The sequence below is a fragment of the Hetaerina americana genome, unplaced genomic scaffold (genome assembly GCF_022747635.1).
Source record: "Hetaerina americana unplaced genomic scaffold, ioHetAmer1.1.p SCAF_18, whole genome shotgun sequence".
Classification (NCBI taxonomy): domain Eukaryota; kingdom Metazoa; phylum Arthropoda; class Insecta; order Odonata; family Calopterygidae; genus Hetaerina; species Hetaerina americana.
This window is the reverse complement of record NW_027286741.1, coordinates 4,776,636-4,791,365: the sequence shown is the minus strand read 5'-3', so window position 1 is coordinate 4,791,365 and position 14,730 is coordinate 4,776,636.

Here is a 14,730-nt window from a genome sequence, read left to right as displayed (position 1 = left end):
GAGATTCCAGAGGAAGCAGAAGAAACGTTGCTCACCGCGCCGTCGGGCGACCGGAGTATGAAGGGGCGGGGCGTGGGCAGCCGGAAGAGTGGGTGGGGGCAGAGGGGAGCGGAGGCCGGGTGGGTGGGGGTGGAATTATGTGCCCTAGGAAGCTGATATCTAAAGATCCCTGCGTAAGCGAGACATGCAAAGGGAAGAATGTTGCGAAAGCATTTAAGGCGGAAAGGACTGGAGTGAACGGAGGTCTGCTGATCTGCATGGCTCCCTGCAAAACACCGCGAGGGTGGGTGGCAGGGGGTTATAGATTTTACTACATACGTAATATCCATTTATTATTAGTGAATTTTCTCTAATATTGATTTACCAGCATCACCCATCGATTAATCAATCACTTGAGTCACTTTAATGGGCATAAAATACATATGCGTAAAGCATAGCATGTTTGTCTCCTTCTCCTTACGACTTACATTTCAACCACTTAGAACGCTTCTTAATTTTTCTTGAAAATGAATTCACTTCTTGCTGCTGATATTACAGCTCATTTTCTTTCTTCACTTCTTTGGCATTGTTTTTGGATTATCTATTATTTTTGGCATAAAAATTAGACACTGCCTTCAAACTTCTTCCTTGTCACTCTCTTATATTCGTCTTATCTGCAAACACTATTTTTTGTTCTACAACACAACGTCTTCTATTCTTCCCACCTAAGCCTATCCATACACATTTGCAGCAAATTTCTTATTAATGCCAGTCAAAGGCTATCAAACATCACTCGCACTTCCGTTTTCAATTCTTTCTCTCCAATAAACGGTGGGATTGGTGCGCCATACAAGAAAGTTCAAAATTTCCAGAAAGTTAAAAAGGATAGTATATGTTAACAGTTAAGAGATAAGTCGGCTGAGACAATATTTGAACCAGACAAGATGCAAAAGAAATGGAAGGTAATATATAGAAGAACTCTACGGCGACAGACCTAGGCAAACGTGCTTCGATAAAGAAAGAGAAGAGAAAGATAGTTTAGGTCCAGGCATACTCGAATGTGAGATAGACAGGGCAATAATGGAAATTAAATCAAATAATGCCGTGGAGGTAGACAATAATCCTACGGAACTATTGAAATGTTTAGGAAAATTGTGGGAGGAAGAGGCTATGTAGGCCTTTGGGGAAGGAATCTGGCCGGAAGACTTTGCGGGATCAGTGCTAGTCCCTATTTCGAAAAAGGTAAAGGCTACCTCATATGGGGATTACAGGACAATAATTTTGATTTCCCACAAACCTAAGTTGGTTCTGATCATCAATAACAAAAGGATGGCTAGCAGGGCAAATGATTACTTAGGGGATGATCAGTTTGGATTAAGAAGGGAAGACATACGCGTTAGGCCATTGCAGTAATGAGATTATTAATCGAGAGGAATATATAAAGCAACCAGGAAGTATTTGCATGTTTAGTAGATTTCAAAAAGGCGTTTAATAGAGTAAAATGGAAAGTAGTGATGAATATATTGCAGAAAATATGAATTGATTGGAGGGACAGGAGGCAAATCCACCACCTGCACATGTCTCAGAGTTCTCAGGTAGGAGTGGGAAACGGGGAGTCGGGATGGGCAGTGTTAGGAAGAGGTGTAAGACAGGGTTGCCCATTATCACCGTTGCTGTTCAACGTGTATGTGGAGGAAATGATGAAAGAGGCATGGGAAGAACTGGAGGTAGGAATGAAAGTGGGCGGGGAATTCGTAAAATCATCTAGGCTTGCTGATGACTAAGCTTTATTTTGACAGTCAGCCAAGGGGTTTCGAGCATTGCTGAGTGAATTGAAAATTCAGTGCGACAGGTATGGGATAAGAATCAATATTAATAAAACAAAGTTTATGGGATTTTCCAGAAAGAAAAAGGCTAAGCAAAACATTAAAATAGGAGGGAAAACACTAGAGTAGGTGGAACAGTTTACGTATCTCCGAAGTGTTTTGGACCAAAATGTTCCAAGTTGCAGAGAAATATGGAGAAGAATTGCGTCAGGTAAAAAAAACTTCTACAATGAGGAACATTAAAACAGCAACGTTGACTATTTTAGTCAAAAAAAGAAAAGTCTCGTTAAAACTTTTCTATGAAGCATAGTAAGGCACAGAGCGAGAACATAGTCAATGTAGCAGAATGATAAACGCAGACGTAGGCTTGCACCAACTTTCAGTGGTTTCGGCGCTTCATGCACCATTTTATCTGTGTCCTATGTCTGCACATTCTACGAGTTTATCAGTGACGGAATGAAAGAAACTTGTAACACGTTGAGAGAAATGCATTAGCCTTAACGGTGACCATGTTTAAAATAAATATACGATTTTGAAACTTAAGAAGTGTATAATTTACTTTTCACCCGACCTTGCTATTTGTTTTTGTTCGCGCTCTACAAGCAGGTGTGCACTACTTTTCAGCCTACACTCGCATATTCATACATTCCCATTTACAGCCCTAGGGGTGTCGGATTTCCTTTTTCTTCTTCTCCAGTACAGTTTACAGTTTACTCGCTTCCATTATGGCCTTTCGATACTTCTCTTCTCTTTACCGTAGTTGATTTCTCCGCAGTAGTTCTCGGTCCACTTTAACTCCACTTTCTTTTGAGATTTCTTGTTTTAATATCTTCCCTAATTATGTTTTCCTCTTTCCTCGAAAATTTCTCTTGTTTGTGCAGGTATCCAAAGTGACTGGTTGGCATCTCTCTTACGAACGAGTTACCCTCCTCTTAATCCTTCAAATGTCTTCCTCACATGGTCCCACGAGGTCTTTTCAAAAACACCCAGAACTTATTCATTGCGAAAAAATACTTCTCTCAAAATACATAAAAAAACTTCACGCGCTATTCAAAAAGTTCGGGAACCTTTTTAACATATCTAGTGTATGCATTTCACCTTCCTTTACTCCTTTCAACATGCGCGTCCTTTTTTCTTTCTCGCTTCACTATCGGTCGTTTCCTCTCCATGGTTTGCACAGACTACTGCCATCCCATTTGCACTTCATCCATCTATCCTTTGTAAGCCTCCTCTCCTATAGCAACACACCTGGTCATTCATTGTTAGTTACCCTATCTATCCATTTTAAATTCTTCGATCATTCTACACGCACACATCCCAGAAGTCTCCCATTTTTGCCCTCATCTTGCTTCAAAGGAGGAGAATAACTAGAACAAGTGGTATCCTTCATCTACTTGGGCAGCAGTATAACTTGGGATGGAAGAAGCTCGACCGGCATCAAGCGAAGAATAGCCCAAGCCAAGAAGGCCTCCATTGAGAAGAAGCAACTACTATGTTCAAAAAGAACATAAGATTGCGAACAATGAAGCAGTTGGTCAAAACGTTCGTGTGGAGTATTGCATTGTACTGATCGGAGACATAGAATATTGGAAAGGTGGACCATTGAAGAATAAAAGCATTTGAAACATGGTGCTGGAGGAGAATGCTGAAGATTAAATGGACAGACAAAGAGACGGACGATGAATTATACACGATAGAAGAGCAGAAGAGGAAATGACCATATGGAGAGCTCTATGGCATAGAATAACTAGATACCTTGAGGGACTATGGATTAGTTAGAAATATAATAGAAGGAAAAATTGAAGGAAAGATCCCGCGGGAAAGGCCAAGAGACAAGTACATAGGGAAAATTAAGAAGGATATAAATCAGGGAACCTATCAGAGGGTGAGGGAATTTTCGCTGAATATGGGAGGATGGAGGGCTACAGTAAACCACACTGCTTCCATCATTTGTGTCCAAAACACTTCCAATACAGGTAAACTATTCCACATGGTCCAGGTTTGGTCATGCATGAGACTACAGCCAAGCATTCCCCATTCTGAAAAACCTCAAACATTTTTTAGCTGAATTTGATCTCCACCTGCCTAAAACTCATTTTCTAATGCACTCAGCAATTATTTTAACCATTTCACTGACCGGGTGGCTGAAACCTGTTCATAGGCAAATCTAACTGATTTTCTGAACTAAATTCCTCCCTATTTTCACTCCTGTCTCCACCCCTCCCCATCACCGTAACCTCCGCCCTAACACTACTGGAAAGATCAGAAGGTCATCGGCAAACCCCCTCCTAGTCCCCTGCCTGGCACTGTCCTCCCCTGCCCTCCATTCGCCACTGAAAGTGTAAAGTAACGCAGGCACAGGTTGCGTACTAGTCGCCAGTCCCTTCCGTCTGCCCCCATCCACCGCAATGTAATAATTCATTATGCCCAATCGAACGCATCTGGGGAACCTTTAATAAGTGAACAACCTATTTTAAGACGTTGAATAGATGTCGAGGCGGTTCCTCGCCCAAATTAAATCGGGGAAGGCAACTCATCAAACGATGCATTCACCGAGGGCCCTGCTGACTGATCAAGGGCCGCTGCTGGATCCATCCCTCCTCACCGTTCCCGCCTCGACTTCCTCGGGCAACGGTGGAGCGAGGTAATCCCGGCGGTTCGCTGTGAACCCGGGGGTTGCCCTCCCCCTTCCCTCCCCTGAACCCCGGTGAGGGCTCCATCTCCTCCAAACCCCCCCCCCCTCGGCCGTCGTGGGAGGGGGATTAGGGAGAAGAGTGGTAGGCATTCGGAGAGGGCTTTAATTGGCCAATTCAAATGCAGCACGGATAACTCATTACAATTCATTGACTTTTTACCGGATTCGCCCGGATCCATCGAGACTGTTTTTTGCTGCGGGGGTGGGGAGGCCCGATTTTCGAAGAAAGCGGGAGGGAGGGTCGCTTCAAAGTGAGCCCCCATCGCTCCCCCCACCCCCGGGGGCGCTCAAGAAAGGTTTTTGCTCCCACGAAAGGCGGTGGCTGCGCAACCCAAATGGCCGAGAAGGGGGATCACATAACGGATTCCTCACCACGGGCGATGAATAGCGTTCGGATGGCGTGCCGATCCGGAGATAAAGATTAATTCCAGGATTCTCCTCCTTTCTCCCAACTACCGCAGGCGAATGTTAATCGGGGCCGACTCCCCCGAAAAAGGGTTAATGCGATGCACGGCACATTTTCTATCCATTCATACGCACTCTTCTCCTTCGTGGTGCGACTATCAATCACCAGCATCAGTCACACGTCGACGGCGTCCGACGGACTTTTCGAAAGACACGCAACAATTCATTGATAATGGAGCTAAGAGTTGCACATTCCGATCTGAATATGGTATCGCTGGGCCCTTACGTATTCCGGAGTCGTTGGGCGAGGGACGGGTTAAAGTCCGTTGCACACTCTCCGCTCGACCGCTGCCCTCGGATGCGCCCACGCTCACCGGTTCCATTCCCGCGGACCTTTCCCTCTCCACTTAAACAAGAAATAGCTCCGAGCAAACCCTTTACCAAAAGCTTCAATCGAAAGAACAGACCCCAACAGCAAGAAACGGAATGATGGCCCCCATTTTTCAAGTTGCCTCAACCAGACATAAAGCTGTTTCACAAAATACATTTGATTCTATCCCTAGCTAAAGCGTTTTCACCAAATCACTGCAAAAGCAGGCCATTATAAAAATGTTTCCACAATAGATATTTTAATATGGTATTTTTAAAGAAAGTAGCTCCTTAATCTAGTGAAATGGTAAAGAAATTCAATGCCGGAAAGAAAACAACAAAATGAGAAACCTTAAGGACAGGCTTAACCTATACTTGAAAATTGTCATCGGGACTGGAATCTAGATACCTACTGTCTACAAAAATTTAAACACGAGCTGCTTGTAAAATTAAAACCTCAATATGATACTTCTATCAACAAAGTAATTGAAATTTTATGCTAAAAATTGGAAATTCTTATGATTTCCGTAAATGAAAACCTATCTCTCCTTAGTATAAAAAATAGGGTCTACAGCTAAAATAGCAGTAAAAGACAATGAATTCAAGTATGTCTTGTACGAGAATTGTCAATTATGTGCTAGAAAAAATAAAGGTGACCACTGTACTAAAATGCTGAATGATGAATACGTACACTCAGATTTACTTGATTACACGTACATCCCAGTGGTAAGTGACATGGAAGTGACTACAACAAGTCTAGCTGTGAACGGCAACTTAATAGTAAATTGATGATTTATGATAGTGAACTAGAATGGAAATTTCCAGTAAATGAAGCAAACGTCAAACGACTGGCATAGTTAAGACAGATCCTATGCTATAGTTAAGACAGCTCGATATCTTACGACTAAATATTTGTTTTTTATAATTGGCATTTTTCATTAATGTTATGAAAATTGTAGACAGAATCACACTATTTGAAAATTCAATTGCTGCTAGAATGATTCAAAAACGTAAAAAGGCTAGAATTTGGAGAGCTTTGACAGAAATACAGGTGTTGAAGGCAGTATTTTACTAGGTATCATAGGATATTTCCCATTTATCCCTATGAAAATAAATTGTCTTGCTAAAGTTTGATTCTATTATGGTACTCTGATGATGCAAAATTATTGTTGTGATGTGCAAAAAATGAACACACGCAGGGTTTCCCCTAAGAGTGCTCCATTATTGTACATAGTGCTGCCATCAAATATGAAATCTGAATAGCCTATAATTATAAGTGATATAAATTACGATAAATGTTCAAAGACGGCTATTATAGAAGCACTATTAGTAAGTTATTAGCAGTTGTAAGATTGCCAGATTTTCGGCCGCCGCAGCCCGGATACTACATCCAGTTGCCACCGGAGGAGGAGTGTTTGCAGTTATTCCTATCGGTGGCCGATAAAAAGGACCAGGCCGTCTTTCGCGCAGAGACCTCCATGAGGCAAACGCTCTCTAGGCAGTGGCCGCTGACTGGGATCTCTTACCCGAAGGTTCGCGATTAACCATTCAAAATAGACTAAGAACTCTAGCTATAGTAAACTCGCATGGTTGGGAAACAGCCATTCGGCTGTCCGACGTTCCGGGAAACGAGTTCCTTCGTCTCCCACCTTCGGCGGTGCCGCCGCCGGCTTCGACCATCATCGTGCAACCCGGTTACCAGCCTTCAACATCTCAGCCGCCGGCCAGGAGCACCTCTACCAAAAGCCGTCCTCACCAGCCCTTCCGTGGCCGCGGACGAGAAGGGCGCGGTTAAAACTCGCGTCGCAACTAGCTTCGCTATTACAGGAGACTCCCAGGCTACGCGACGTGCATTGGCAAGGTATGCAGTGTTGAAAAACTATCTCATACTAATGAAGGAAGTGCTCGATCGGAACCGCCTCTGACAAGTGAAATAGATGACGAACAAGACCTGGACGGACTATTGTACATTGAGGGTTCGGGACCCCAAGAACACCCCGTCCCACTACTTGAACAGGACACCGACGAGTCTTCAACCGAAGAGGGGTAGCAAACAGATGAACCGATACCAGCGGACGACGCATCAAGTAGCGATGCAGAATTGGAATAAATGTCCAACTTTTGGACACAGTTCCTGCCTCCTATCCTTCCTTGTGTGTGCATTTGCTCGTGTGCGTGTTCGTGTGTGCGTGCTTGTGCGCGCGTGCTCGTGTGCGTGTGTGTGCTAGAGAGAGAGAGAGAGAGAGAGAGAGTATGTGCGTGCGCGTGTGCGTGAGCGTGCGTGTGTAAAAATTTCATGGTTGAAGAATTCAGAATATCAGTAATTTCAACTGCTACGAAACCACAGCTATCCAGCTGAGTGATTTGGTTTGCCAGGCGGAGGCCTAGTTCATCCGGTACTAAGCCCACCAGCGTGTGAAATTCACACAATAGAGTAAGGGGGCCAGTTCTTTTACCACCTATACTTTCCGAAAAAGATAGTAGCCTTGGATGAAATTCCCCAGAGGCATCACCCGATATGGAGCCCAAGCCTTCCAGTCAAAAGACCAGCGATCTACCTACTTAACCAATGCTTACCCTCCAATGCAACATGATGAGCAATTTATTTACAATACAGGGAGTATGCTTATATACAATACTGAATATGGTTTAATTAAACAGCAAATATTCAAAAGTGGTTGATGTCTTACAGAAAGGTAAATCCTACATTAAACGGGCTGCACAAACTGTTTCGCATTAGCACTTACTTAAAGGTTTTTGTTATCTATCTGTACCGATGCTTCAGTGAGTAGGGGGAAAATTTCTGTCCTGGCACAGTTTCGACCTTGAAACTCAAACCCGGATACATCAAGAAGTATAGGTCGCAGAGAAAAACGAATGACGTCACGTGAAAGAGGGGAAATCGCATCAAGTCAACCCAACCCACGCAGAAAAAATCATGACCCAAGGCCATCACCTCTTATATCTCAAGAAGTATCGGTCGTAGAGAAAAAAAATTAACCCACATTAAAGAAGAGACAATTTTACTTCAGATAAACGCCTTAAATTTCCCTTTGCATGGAGAAATATATAGATTTCATCAATTATCTCGTTAAATAATAACAAATTAACGGCATTAATCGAAAGAAAACCTAATTACACGTAAAAAACTTCTCAATACTTTTGTGATAGGACGTTTGGTTTCGAAGATGTATATCCTTTTAAAAATTACGAAAAATTATTGTCCTACCTGATTAACAAAATTTTTCAAATCGGCAAAAATTTAAACTTTTTCCAAGGATTCGGTTTCTTAGGTGTAAAATCATAACTCTCGGATATGCGAACCTATCAAAATCCTAAAAACATGGGCTGTAGCTCCATCTAAACTTTTTCATATCTTAATTTTATTGACATTAGTAATAACTTTGTTAATTTTTAACAAAAATTTACCATTAAAATTCGTATCATCATCAACTTAAATCCGCATTAATATGGCGTTACCAAAATTCCACAACCATAGCTGCAAATGGCCCGTATAAGAACCAACCTCAAAAAGTATACATTTTTAGTGGGATGAGGTGGAGGACAAGTAAAAGGTCTTGCTAAGCGTTACCTAGTGGAATGGGTAGTACACGCCCATTCCTCACCCCGGGTTTTATTGTTTTTAACCTCGAAAAGAGTAGTCCATCCTGGTTCTTGGTCGTGAGCAGATCAACTCCTGGCGCCGATGACATGAAGTCCTCCGATGTGTTCATACCGACGGTTTGAGCATGACTGGTTTCATAAGTAAGAGCGAATCATTAGAAATATCTCTACTTGATTGATGAAGTGCGTATGCGCGTAATAGGGATGGTCTTTGTCCGTTGATCGACTGAAAATAAAGACAACCGGCCAATCGTAGGAAAATGTAGTAGTCCGGCTTCTAGAAAATCCACGATGGCGTGTTTCAGGAACGGCTTTTCCTATCTACTACCCTAGCGATGTAATATCCCATTGGTAGTTACCAGAATCTAAACACATGAGGTTACAAAGTGACTCCTCCCACTACCGTATATAAATGACCTCGCCCGAATGGAAGCTCATTCTCCATCAACATGAGCGTGAAAATTGACTTCGCTTGGGTGAAGTATATCTGCGCGTGGAGCGAATAGAAGATGAGGTTGGGTCCTCAATATACATCCCGAGAGAAAGAATCGAAAATACCGATTTTATACTATTAGTTTCTTTCCTAACAACGTACTACTGCGTGTTTCGACACCAGAACCATGAGTTTGATATCGTCGGTCAAAAAGTGAGATCTTCCGGTTTTCAAGATGGAAGTGCAAGAGTCGTGAGATTCAACATCACCCAGGCATCTGACATCTCCGATCCTGAGAAGCGTCAAAAGGCTGAAAAGCAGCTTCCCTTAATTTGGCTGAAAGTGTACGAAGCACACCTCCCGCAATCAAAAGTAAAAGGAGGATATGTTCCAGAGCGTCGAGGAAGAACTGAGTTTGACGGTCGATCGCACTTTGTTAGCAAAGGAGAGTGCGCGGAAGTTGACGGAGTGAAGCCAGTTTGCTACACGGACCATAAAGAATCGCAAGTGCATTACTTTACCATGGACCATATCAGAGGCACCCGCCTGAAAGTGATCAAATTTGTACTTAAATTTGAAGATGAAATGTTTGTATATTACAGTAAATATAAGTTTATTATTGAACAATGTGTAATTTTTTCTCATTTTATGGGATAAAAGGGAAGAAATAAAACAGATACGGCTTTTACAATTTATCAAAGTATATATATATATATATATATATATATATATATATATATATATATATATATATATATATATATATATATATATATATATATATATATATATATATTTTACTGGTTTTGATTACAATAATAATAATTTTTACATTTTTTTATTCACAAATTTTATTTTGAATACACCATTCAGCCAACTTGAAACAGTTTTTTCTTCCACATTGTGTGGTATTCTGGTGTGCAGGTTACAAGCATCCCTCATGCGTAGTTAATTTCTTGAGCGAGGGACAGCCGTAAAGCTCGAGATTAGCAACACAAATTCCCTCGGGAAAAAGACCGGTTAAGAAAGATGCCTTTTGTACACCCTTGGTAAATAAATATTTATATGGCCTCGTATAATTGGATAATACACTCTCTCAGTCAGAATAATCCACGTCTGTAGAATATTCTGTCAAGCCGTGATAATTGTTTCGCAGCCAAGTTGACTCTTTAGTATAAAGAATTCTCGCCGGTGATTTAAATAACCACGCATTGCAACATTTGTTCTAAACAGAGATAATTGCCAATTTCTTGACAATAAATTTTCCATCGCTGGCTCTAAATCCTTGAAATTCAATAATGGCACTCATTGTGATGTATGTCCAACTTACAAGGTTTTTACACCCAATACCAGAGTTAAACTTACATCAAGACCTTTTAACTTACAGAAATTTCATTTGTGCCAAAGATTAAATAGCCTTACATTCACACACTCAGGCTGACAATTGTTTTTATGTCATAATCCGAATCATACGCTACGAGTATCATCTCCAATTCAAACCTCTGTATATCATAATTTGTGATATTATTTGCTAATTTAGTTGCGAGAAAATGTTTTATTCTTTCACGACTATCCAAAAACCTCAGGAGAAATAGATTTATCAGTTAGGAGAGTTGTATTAGAGGCCCCCGCCTCTTCACAATTCAAGTTGAAGGTGTTTTTCGTTAAATTGCTTTTCACAACCAAATGTCTCTTCCCGAAGTAATTTGCATATGCCAAGCAGGGTGATGTTAACACACCTTTTTCTCCCTTATAAAAGTACAAAATTACAGTCTCTATGGAATTCAAGATGCTTTCCCATTCACTTTGTGAAAATGTTACACTTTTTTTACCGTTAAATTGAACCACTGATTCAAAGTCACTTCCGTAACAAATGCACACGCTCTTCGTCTTTGTCTTGTTCAAATAATACACCGTTTGAAGAAGTAAATTGTTCAAAAGTCGGGGCGGAGAGCTAGTGGAATGTCCAGCGGTTCTCTTTCTCTTCACCGGTGGTGACTGGAGAACCGCATCCACCGACGACTTCATCACGACTGAAGCCTAGCGTGTATTAAAATAGCCTAAGAGTTCGGTGATGGAAGAGGGGATTGGGAACAGTGATCTGGGCAGGGCTCAACCTCAGCCTTGAGGCGGTTGTATTGGAAACACTGCGCCAGTGAGTGTGCGTTTCTGACGGAACAAACGCTACTGCGCAATTTATGACAGGGATACAGGAAGGAAAATGAGAGGAAGGTGCATTTCTCGGGAGGGGGCAAGCCAGTTCCTTTTCCATGCAAATGAACGTGCGCCACGTGAGATCAGAGAGAAACTTGTACTCTGCCTCGCTAAATGCGTAAAGCCCCGTGGCCCCCTCTATTATGGGTTCCAAAGCTGGGGCCAACTAATGTATGAGATGAAGCCGTGCTCAAACGAGGTCTCCTCTTTGCAATGCAGCGGATCTTGAAATCAAACCTTCTTTACTGCAGCTGTGAGCTTTCCTGAGCTGTGAGCTGGGGGAACTTTCGACGAAAGTTTCCCCAGAAAAGGCGATAGCTTTCCAAATCGACGGCTGCCATCTCCGTCACTCCCCCCTTTGAAAAACACACGGCCCTGACGATCTGCATCCTTTGGCTTTCTTTTCCGCGATGGATGTTTTCCTCAAATGCACCGTTGAGCTCTGGGGTGACATCTGGCACGCCGTAGTCGGTTGAAGATCAGACTGAAATGCTTCATGTCTTTGAGATGCGGTGGTTTGGTGGAATTGGTTAAGGAATTTGTGTTGCGTGTCCTAAAGATTTACTCGCGGTATAGAGACAGCAGTTTTCACCGCAAATATCCGCATGAAAGCTTTGAATTTGTACGCGATTGGTAGTGACTGTGAATGGTTTAAAAAAATGGCCTACGTTCACCACGAAGGGAGGCAGATCATAAGAATCAAAATACTCGGCTCAATAAATGTCCAAGTATATCCCCACCCAGTGAGAACCCGGTAAATTAGAAGGATCTAAATTAACAATGTAAACTCCATTTTTAGGTGATTGAGGTAACCTATCAGATGCATAGACTCCGCGAAATATTTTAAATGGTCTTAATAACCTTTCTATCTGCACGCTATCCATGACTTAAAGTTTGTGATAATGTTCCTTTCTTTATCTATTTCCAATGTAGCGTCATACTCTGCAAAAAGCAGACACGTGACTGTTTTTCCAACTCTCGCTCGAATTTAGCCTCTATTCTCACAATGCATCGATCTCCTAAATTCATATAATCCTCATTCCCACAATTGTCGGAGGATAATCAAAGACTAGCATGAAATATACGTGTCCAAAACGTCGTACGTGATTTGAATACCTCTGTAAGCGTGCTTTATTCCAGTACCCGAAAATAATGTATCTTACGCACGTGCTCAATATTTTTATCCGTAGAAATTACACTCCAAACCTTCCGAAGGAATCTGAACACCGTTAACAAACATTGAAAAATTCTCTAATGAATAATGAGATAAGGCAAATTGATTCCTCATCACACTGCTCGCATATGATTTATTATCTACCATTGCAAAAACGATTGTGTTAGGTATCCGTCCAACAATAGCATTATAGATATTTAGGGTTCGACCTCCGGCAGGAATTACAAGTCTTTAGTTCAGTTCTTTTGTAATGATATTTCGCATTTTTTCCACTTTTTAATATTTTACTATGCGCCACTAATATGGACGGATTTATTTCAAAATGCTGCTCGTAAAGAGTAGCGTCGAGAATTTTCAAAACTCCTTCTTCTCCCTCCATGAGATAGGAGGGAGGTAAAAGCATCAACCTAATTCCCACATCGACTCGATCCAGCAATAGTTGCGACTGTTTGAACGCGTCCACGTGCAATTTACCGAATAGTTCTACATCGGCACTATTCTTGAACCATTGTTTTCGTTTCGCGTACCCTGCATTGAAAAAATCAGTCTTATCGAAATGATTTCCCGTATCCAATTCCCAGACTACATTACGCAGGTGCGTTCTGCTTGCATCAACCCCATAGTTTAACACGTTTTCGAAACAGCTCTTATAGTGGTAATTATCCTCGGAGGGTGTGACAAAGACTCCATTGAAATATACATTACACTGTTCAAAGAGAGAATGGCGAATATTGTTGACGACTCACTGCTGATCAGTATCACTCTCGGTAAAGTCAGTTAAATTCTTTTTAGTTTCACTTTATGTCACAGATAAACGCTATTCAAGTCCTTGTACGCATCTCCAGAATCTTTGATTAGAAATTCGATAACGGATCCAACTAAGAGATGGGATTGTATGATATTATATAAGTCGCTTCGAGAGAATGTTCGTCTGTATCGGGGGATATGGTTGGAATACATCCAGCGAACTCGGCATTTATTCGCTCATTATGAAAAAGTATCAGTCGTCGCGACCTTACCTTGTTTCCGCCTTCTAGTCGAATGCTGTTTTTTCTTACCACCAACGGGTTTTATTTTATTTAGCCTTGGACGTTTCAAGAACCTCAGTCGTCCACCAGTCATACCTTTAAACTTATCCTCGGGCTTGCGTTTCAAGGTCTGCACCGCCTCGTTTATTCTACTGCACAGTATATGCTTTACCGGTTAGTCCAAAGGTCTGCGAGAGCTGCCACTCCCGCACTCGCTGATTCCTTACCCACATATCTCAATCCACTTAATAGTAACGGCTTGGCAAAACGCCACAGACCTGCGAGAAAACTTCCAATAACTCTTTCCTTTTGTACCGTGTACGAGGCTCCATACAACGGTCCAATCTCTTTCCCAACCTGCTTCGTATAATAACTGTAATATCGGTCCACCACCGATGCCTTCTCGACGCTTAATGATAAACTAACGTGAATTGGTTCTTTTTTATTAAAGGTAACACTATTACAGAGCTTTGCTCACCACAACGAAAAGATATGGGCTCACCGAGTCTATCAATCAGTAGAATTTCGATGCTTTTGATATTGTTCTTCTTAAAGGGGAAATAATATATCGGATTAAATGTTTGATAATCACCTATTTTAGTATTCAAGATGCTAATGCATTGACTAAGCTAATAATCCACAAACTGCGGTTTGATTATATCAGTGTAGACATTTATGTTGGAAGAGGACAAGTTATATAGTTATGTCTAGGTTTTTGCCGATGTCATATCCATAAAGCCATGACTCGTTACGTATAATGATCCTGGACAAAAAGGTTTCATTCTCTTCAGCTCAATCAAAGAGTTGCTCACAGAAATGAACTCGATGTTGTCGGCAAGAATTTGGTGGCAATTTAACGAACTATATTTATCAGTCAGGATTTGGTAGCACGAACCAACCGAGATACAAAACTCTTTTGCAGGTAACCTTAAAGTCAAGCGTCACGTTACACGAACTAAATCATTCACTTTCTCGATGTGTGG